General features: G+C 43.9%; 1 long non-coding RNA gene across 1 annotated transcript; it reads left to right on the top strand.

Moving 5' to 3' along the window:
• The first annotated feature begins 345 nt into the window (after window positions 1-345).
• LOC146891375 (uncharacterized) lies at window positions 346-5,667 on the top strand. Its single transcript, XR_014997233.2, has 2 exons — window positions 346-4,251; window positions 5,112-5,667. It is a non-coding gene; the product is annotated as an uncharacterized LOC146891375 (long non-coding RNA).
• The last annotated feature ends 3,192 nt before the right edge of the window (window positions 5,668-8,859 follow it).

Raw genomic sequence — 8,859 nt, forward strand, 5'->3', positions numbered from 1 at the left:
CTCTGCTCTGAACCTGGGGAGCCCCCCACCCCGCCTCAGTTCCGCGGTTTCCCTGGATCCTGCTTCCTGCTCCGGTCACCATACCCACCATACCACCCGACTTTTGCCTGTTCTCTGAAGCCTGCTTTGTTTCCTGTTTCTGGCCGCCACCCTCCCCTAGAGTTACATTCTTTCTGGAGCCCACATTTTGTCTTTGGTTACCACCCCAGCCTGCTTCTGCCGGCTCCCTGCCTTCTCTGTTCTCTGGTGAGAAGGCCCGGCTGTGAGACGGCTCGTCTCACAGTGGTGCTCAGCTGTCACCCATCACTGCTCACAGCTCTGACACCGCTGGTGCAGCCAAGAGTGGTCCAGCTCCGGAGTGCGCTGGACCGCAAAATCCTCAGGTGTTGAGTAACCATGACCTGCGGGTTCTTTTTGCTTGCTTCCAAGTTATTTCTTTTCTCTGGCTCCCAACCTGACTTGAACTTGCTTTTCTGAGCTAAAACGCCAAATGCACATTCCAGAGGTCCAGTTCTGGAGCGGTGCTGTAGAGAGATCCTTCAAACATGCTCCCTGGTAAAGTAACATTAGCTGGTGAAAATTATTTAAAGGGAAAGAAACCACTTGACGCCTCTAGAGAGTGTCCAAGGACATAGAGGACACACAGCAAACAAATACATATTTAGTCAGGGAAATCTATCAGATCACGGGGCTGAGAGTGTGGAACCTGGGATGTGACTTGCTCCCCTCTTTCCCTACTCCCAACTCCGATGGCAGATACAGAATTGGTGTGGCTGAGAATGCCCTCTGCAGAGTAACTTCAAAGCTTAACATTGGGACAAAGATTTCCCTGAAATAATAGCCAAGTCACTGAATAAATAAGAACAAACAGCCCCAGAGACGGGGCAGAAAGAACCATCATCTAGCACCGCTAAAGTAGACTGGTGAAAGTCAAGTGGTCCATAAAAATCAAACACTTCGCAGAGAATAAAGTGTGGCTTGTGTTTTAGAAGTGTGCAGCTGTTACTGCTTGTGAAAAGACCCAAATGCTAGGCTTGACAACGATCAAAGGAGCTGCCATAAATATGTTCAAGGGACTGAAAGAAACCATGCTGTTTTTCAAGATAAAAGGTTTGCTGTGCAGACCTAATAGGCCTGGAATTCATTATGTAGACCGTGGTGGTCTTAATAACACCATGGTGTTCTTGCCTGGGCCCAAGCGCTTAGAATTATAGGTGTGCATTACTGTGCCTAGCTAGAAGTCATGTTTTAAACAGGACAGTGGGGTGATGGTAGTGCACACATTCAATCCCAGCATTCAGGAGGCGGAGGCAGGCTGATATCTGAGTTTGTGGCCAGCAGGTCTACAGAGTAAGTTCCAGAACATCCAGGAATACACAGAGAAACATTGTCTAGAAAAAACTGTGCATGTGCGTGCACACACACACACACACACACACACCTGCAGACACACAAAATGAAGGTATGTATAAGGGCAAATACAATTATCAATAGAGATACAAATTTTTACACACACACACTTATACATATATGTGTGTTTGTGTTTATAAAGGATCAGTATCTGGAGTTGCAAAACATGATGACCAAAATGAAATCTCACTAAAGGGTCTCAACATAGATGTAAAATTAAAGAAGAATCTGCAAGCATGAAGGCAGGTCAGTTACAGTGCTGCCCGGAGCACAGAGCAGAAAGAGAGTGAAGATGAAAACTGAGAGTGAAGATGAAGATGGGAAATGGGGCGTGTATGTCAGCTAGTGTGCCAACAGATATGTGATTGGAATACAGAATTAGAGGAGGCAAAAGAAAAAATAGAAAAGTCACATTTGAAGAAATAATATCTAAAGACTTCCTAAATACGGAAAAGTGTTCATCTTGGGGGGTGAGAACTATATTTGAAAGATTCACTCATGATTTCAAAACCTACTACGTTAAAGCAGTCATGATCAAGACTGATACTGGCATATGAAGAGTCAACATAACCCAGCAGACTCTGATATTCTAGAAAGAAATACCCACTTTTATGGTCTAGTGGTTTACCAGGAGGATGACAAGACACCTCAGTGGGGCAGCTTAAATCATATGCAGGAGCAGGTTTGTGGAGAAAGAAGCTAACAGAATTAGCATGCGCTTTATTAGGAGAGAGCAAGCTTTGTGACCACAGTGGGGTGGGCATGGCCAAGCCTTAGGTAGGAAAGTGGCAGGGAAGAGGGAATGAATGAGAACAAGAATGCATATGAATATATACCAAACACAACAGCAGCCTGGAAAGGAGAATTCATATGAATATATACCAAACACAACACAGCAGCCTGGAAACGAGAATTCATATGAATATATACCAAACACAACAGCAGCCTGGAAAGGAGAATGCATCTGACTATATACCAAACACAACAGCAGCCTGCGAAGGAGAGAGAATGGCTTCTCTTCAGAAACCTGGAGAGGAGCTTCTTTAGGAGAAATCACAAAGGGAAAGAGAAAGAGAAATGATCACCATGGGTGTCATGGGGGTGAGGGGAGGCTGAAGTAGAGAGAACTTTGAGAAAGCCCCAGCAAAGGGCTGACTTTAACAGGTTTCCAGGGGATGGCAAGATGTCTCCTGTCCTGTAATTTAGTCTGGTCTAGTCAGTCTGAATGAGCCAGGCACAGAGTAGGATCACAATTTTATTCTGTAGCTCTGGGGGAGGGGCTGGAACTGGGTTTGCTCCTAGCTCTGGTCTATGTTCCAATCTTCCCAGCAGGAGCCTGTCAGCTGTAGGGGCTGTGGCCTGATTCCCTAAAGAGGCAGCTAGGTCTGAAATGAACGTTTTTTTTTCAGCAAACAGTACTGCTGGATAGCCATATGCAGTACTGTGAGGATGGCTCCTGCCTTATGCTATGCACAAGGTTGAACTGATACGCACCATAGGTCCGAACGAATAGCTAAAGCTAACGAAATTAATGAGCAATAAGAAAGCCTTAGAAAGAAACAAGTCTGTGACTTTACCAAGCTCAACCTTTTTAGAGGGGACACTGAAGGGCCAAGCGGCAGAAAAAGTGATTTGGCTTTGTCCATTTTTACTGTTTGTTATCCTAGTGGGCAAAGAAAGGATCACAAGTAATAAATATGGGAGTTCAGACATACACATAAACACACATGCAGAGAGAGAGAGACAGAGAGACAGAGAATGTAGCTGATAAATGACTTCCATCTGTTCAGACTATGCATAGAATACCTACTACCTAGTAACAAAATACAACCTAATTTAAACATAAGTGATGATTTTGAATAGACATCCTCCTAGAGAAATTTTTTATAATTATCATAGCCAAAAAACACATGAAAATATACACAATGTTAATCATTAGATAATAGCAAATAAAAGTCTAAGTTAGATGCAGCTTTTCATTTATCCAACCCAGCAAGCTATAATAAAGAAGACAATGTTAGCAGCATTGTAAGTCAGTTGGAATGCTCAGACACTGTAACTGGGAATGGAAACCGTTGATAGCCACATTGAAAACTGGCAGTTTTTCAAAACTTAGAAACCCGGAAACTCATTCCCAAGTATATAACGTGGAATGAAAGTGTGACCCTTTCTATGCAGAGTCCTCCATGTGTGTCTGCGTGTGCCCTGTGGAGACCAGGAGTAGATAGCAGATGTCTTTCTCTCCGCTGCAGGTGAGCCTGGAGCTCACCAAGGGGCCCAATTGTCTGTGATCTGCTTGTCTCTGTCTCCAGCCCCAAGGGATGGGTTACAAGCATTTGCAGTCTTTTTGCATCAGGGGATCAAAACTTACGTCCTCGTGCTTGGGGAGCACATTACAGTCACACCTGTCTCCCAGCCTTCCCCCAAGTCTTGCGCACAAACATTCATCAAAGCATTATTCATACCCAAAGGTACAAACAACTCGAACGCCCACCAACTGGCACATGGTTGAATGAAATATGTCATGTCCATATAATGAAATATGATTTTGTAGCAAAGAAAATAGAATATTTATGATATGGGTAAGCCTTGAAAACATTATGCTAAGTAAAAATAAGTTGTAGACAAAAGCTACATTTTGTATAATTCCATGTAGGCGAAGCACTTAGGAGGAACAGCTCTACAGGAGAGATTTGTCGCTAAACGGCTGCTGGAGTCTGGGAAGAGAACTCAGCGATCCGAAGCGTGACTGCCGATGGCTGTTTTCCTCTTTTTCTTTGTTTGTTTTGTTTTTGTTCAAGCTTTGGAGGAGGAGGATTTTGAAAGTCTTCAAAATAAATGGTTTGCATAGCTCTGAACATACTAAAAAATCTCATTGTACACTTTAGGTGAATGTTACCTTTTTATATAATCATGTATATGCACTGTACACTTTAGGTGAATGTTATCTCTCTATATAGTCATGTATATGCATTGTACACTTTAGATGAATGTTATCTCTCTATATAGTCATGTATATGCACTGTACACTTTAGATGAATATTATCTCTCTATATAGTCATGTATATGCACTGTACACTTTAGGTGAATGTTATCTCTCTATATAATCATGTATATGCACTAAATACTTTAGATGAATGTTATCTCTCTATATAGTCATGTATATGCACTGTACACTTTAGATGAATGTTATCGCTCTATATAATCATATATATACATTGTACACTTTAGACAAATGTTACCTTTCTATATAATCATGTGTATGCATTGTACACTTTAGATGAATGTTATCTCTCTATATAGTCATGTATATGCATTGTACACTTTAGATGAATGTTATCTCTCTATATAGTCATGTATATGCATTGTACACTTTAGGTGAATGTTATCTCTCTATATAATCATGTATATGCACTAAATACTTTAGATGAATGTTATCTCTCTATATAGTCATGTATATGCATTCTTTAAAGTGCCAGTCTTGGGGTTAAACAACAGATAGTGGATGCTATCTAGAATGAAAAGACACAGAACGGAAATTTACCTCCTCTGCTTCCCTGTCCTCAAACCACCTGACTCAATTTCTGACAATCCAAGCAGATACCAAAATATTTTAAATAATAGTTTTTACCTATTTTTGAAACTTTCACACTTTCATGCAATGTGTTTGAGTGTAACCATCTACCTCTGCCTTCCTCCAGCTCCCGCTAGTGCTCGGCCCAGCATCCTCCCACTATATAGATGTCCTGAGTGAGTACCGGCTGTTAGCACATGGCTGTGGGGCCACCCGCTGAAGCATGGACAACCTACCGATAGCTACACCCTCAAAACACATGGCTCTGCCTGCTCCAACTGCCACTAGCTTCTCTTCCAGGGCTGGGCCCTGGACCCCTCCCATGTCCGTGCTGGGATTGCAACTGGCGTGGCCTGGTGCAGAAGACCACAGCTTCTGTGTATTGACGTGTACACCAACCACGCTGTCCCCAGAAGCCGCCTCCCCATCTGCCATCTCCTACACCATTTCTTCTGGCTCTCTGTGATGTTCCTGAGCCTCGGGCTGGAATGTTTGCTATGTGGCTCATCCACAGTGGAGCAGTCAGTTACTTTGTGAGTGGATTTCTACAAGGAGTCCTAGTTTTGGCTCCCCCCCACCCCGTCCTCTTTCTTATCCCAGTTTAACCCTTTAATGCCAATACCCCACCACCCATCTTCCCTGCATTCTCCTATCCTCTCATTAAATTTTCTTGAGCTGAAAGATTATAAGTTTTCATATAGCTGTTCTATGCACTATTCATTTTGAAATATTTATAAAATAATATTTTCATGCCTTTTCCCCATATCTGCCTTGTGAATTAGGTTTTTCTCCCATTGCTGCTGATACAACAGGGGAAATATGAGAATGAGCTTCTTTACACTCCAACTTGACATGCCTGAAAATTTGACTCAAGGGACCATCTCAGAAAATTCTGTGCTACGTTGAGTAGCGTTATGGTTTCAACGCGAGGCATCCCTGACAGGCTTGTCTATGCTTGGCCCTGAGCTGGCAACACTCTCTGGGAAGGTAGGGCCCAGCTGGAGGAAGTAGGTCTCGGGCTGTGCCTTTGAAGGTTATGTCTGGCCCAACATCCCTTCTTCCTTCTCTGCTTTCTGTCCACCAGTCTGCAAACTGCCCTGGCATATCTTCTGCCAGGACAGTCTAGAATCTCTAGAGATGGAACAATTCTTTCCTCTGATACCAGACATACTGTCACACAAGGAGGAATCCGGCTAGCGCAGTTTCCTGGAGACGACCTAAGGGGTCATTTTTATGTATTGAACTTAATGATTATGGCGTGCACTTATCAGCTGTAGCTATTTGGAGACATTGCATGCATGTGCATGTCTGGTGCATTTGCAGTGCATTGAGCTGTATCCCTTTAAAAAAAATTTTTTCAGTGAATCCCTTACAGTGAGTTTTATATTCTCAATTATATTCTTTTTGGTCGTGAGCCTAGATTTTAACAGCTGAGCCATGTCTCCAGCCCTCAATTATATTCTTGAATAATGGCCTTGCATAAAAGTGTTTAATTCCAAATAGATAATAAATGGAGGAGATAATATTTTGTAATACGTAGATTATGAAGAAGTTGGCACGTTTGGCCTTAAGTCTTAACGAAAAGTATTTTAAATAATCAGAGTGACTGCATTTTCTATAATTTAACCTGTTTACAGACGGCTGGCTTGCTACCTTGTTTGGGGCTCATCTTGCCTTCTTTTCTATTGCTGTGAAGAGACACTATGACAAAGGTAACTTATAGAAAGAAGAGTTTACTGGGGCTTACAGTCCCAGAGGGTAAATCCATGACCATCATGGCAAGGAGCAGGGCAGCAGGCAGGCATCCCTAGTACTGAGCAATAGCCAAGAGCTCTCTCTGATCCACACGCAGGAGGCAGAGAAAGTGAGCTGACTGAAAATGGTGTGGGGTTCTGAAACCTCAACCCCCTCCCCTGCCCAGTGACACACCTCTTCCAATGAGGCCACACATCCTAAACCTTCCCAAACAGTTCCACTGACTGGGGACCAAGCATCAATTTTTGAGCCTACAGGGGCTGTTGTCAATCAAAGCAGCACACTGCTGACTTACAAGGTCACAGTCTAGTATTAGCACTATTCCTAGTTGAAGAGACACTTCAGTGTTACTCACACTCGTACACATGTGAAAAGATATAAGTCATAATTCCTGGTTAGTCTCCAAACTGCTCTTCCAACTCCTCTGCACCCTGTGAATGCCAGGGCCCTTGCACCCTCCTCCCTGCTCGCCCATGTCTCTGCTTTTGGCTATGCCCTCCCTCTCCAGTGAGTCTGATCAGCACGCCTGTCTCCCCCTTCCCTCTCCATGTCTGCACAGTTGGCAATGTGGGCAAAGGAGGAGCTGATGGCTGCCCAAATGGCTGTAAAAAAACTGCATTTCAGTCACATTAAACCTCAGAAGATTTGGATTTATCTTAGTGGTGACTATGTGTGTCCACAAGTTAGGGTTTGTGGAACAGGAGAGAGAGCTCAGGAAAGTGCTTTCTATGAAGACATAAAGACCTGGGTCTGACCTCCCGAACCCATGTAAAAAACCAGGCATAGTGGCATGTACCTGTCATCTCTACACAGGGCAAGCAGGGACAGGGGAATTCCTGAGCCTTACAGAGCACCCAGCAAGCCTACTTGGCAAGCTCCATGTTCGGTAAGAGACCTGTCTCAAAAGAATTGGGTAGAGGGACTCAAAGCATGGCTCAGTGGTTAATGAGTTGGCCTCTCAGACTTGAGAACTGATATTAAGACCCTCAGAACACGTGTAAATGCTGAGTGGGTTTGGGAGAGGACCTGTAATTCAGGACCTGCAAGACAGAAGCGGTGCATCTACAAATCGGCTGAGAGACTAGCCACATCAGTGAGTTCCAGATTTAATTAAATAAGGTAGAAGAATAACGGAGGGTAAGTCCCAACAACACCCTCAAACTGTCTCCACGTGTCTCTGTATCCATGTGCCTGTGTGTCCACATGGGTGCTCACACACATGCAAGCACACGCAGCCCACATGAAAACAGAAAAATAAGGTGAAGAATGATTGAGAAAGGCACCTGATGTTGGCCTCTGGCCTCTGCACACATTTGCACAAGTGCACACGCAGCACCTAGAGTTTGTAGGAGGATTCTTTCAAGGGTGTGTTATTATTCTCTAGCAAGTTATGTTTGTGCACAGGACCTGCACTGTTCATTGTTGATTGTTGTTGCATTCTGATTTTCTCTATCATTTTCATTTAGGCCTCTTCTCTGCTGACGGAGATGCGGTGTCCCTTCATCTCCACTCCCAGCTCTCAACCTGGTCATCCTCAGGACAGACAAGCCCTCTTGGGATTCTGGGGCTGCTGTTTCCTGCCTAGTTATAGCTGATTAGATGTCAGAGTCTCTTGGATGTTACCTGAGGGTCCCTCCATTTGCTTGTGTCTGAGTATGGCACACGCCAAGAACACTGAGAGGAAAGCTTGACTGTGAACACTTGTAGTTGAGAGGAAAGATCATGGCTTCTCTATCATAGCAACAGCTCTAGACAAAAGCAGGGAGAGGGTACCAATCCCATAGGCACCAGGGGAAAGACCACTGACCCAAATCATCATGGCTGTCTGTCCCTAAAGGCAGAGGTCATGAGATCAGCATTGGGCATGGGTAAAAGAAGGGTGTTCATAGTTCACGAGTAAGGGGTTTCAAAGGGGGATTTGGTAGGCAATTGGGTGGGATCACAGAAGCAGAACATAAGAATAACAAGTTGTTCATAGCAACTTCTTGAAACAAAGACGTGACAACAAGGTGGTCATAACTTGTGAGACAAAGGTATAGTTTTCTCTGGAGCAGGCAGTGCAGGATCTTTGGTAGCTAGGGTAACAGGTGGGTCATAGCCAAATTCCTGAAAAACAGATA

The sequence above is a fragment of the Myodes glareolus genome, chromosome 16, assembly GCF_982192425.1.
Source record: "Myodes glareolus chromosome 16, mMyoGla1.1, whole genome shotgun sequence".
Lineage (NCBI taxonomy): Eukaryota > Metazoa > Chordata > Mammalia > Rodentia > Cricetidae > Myodes > Myodes glareolus.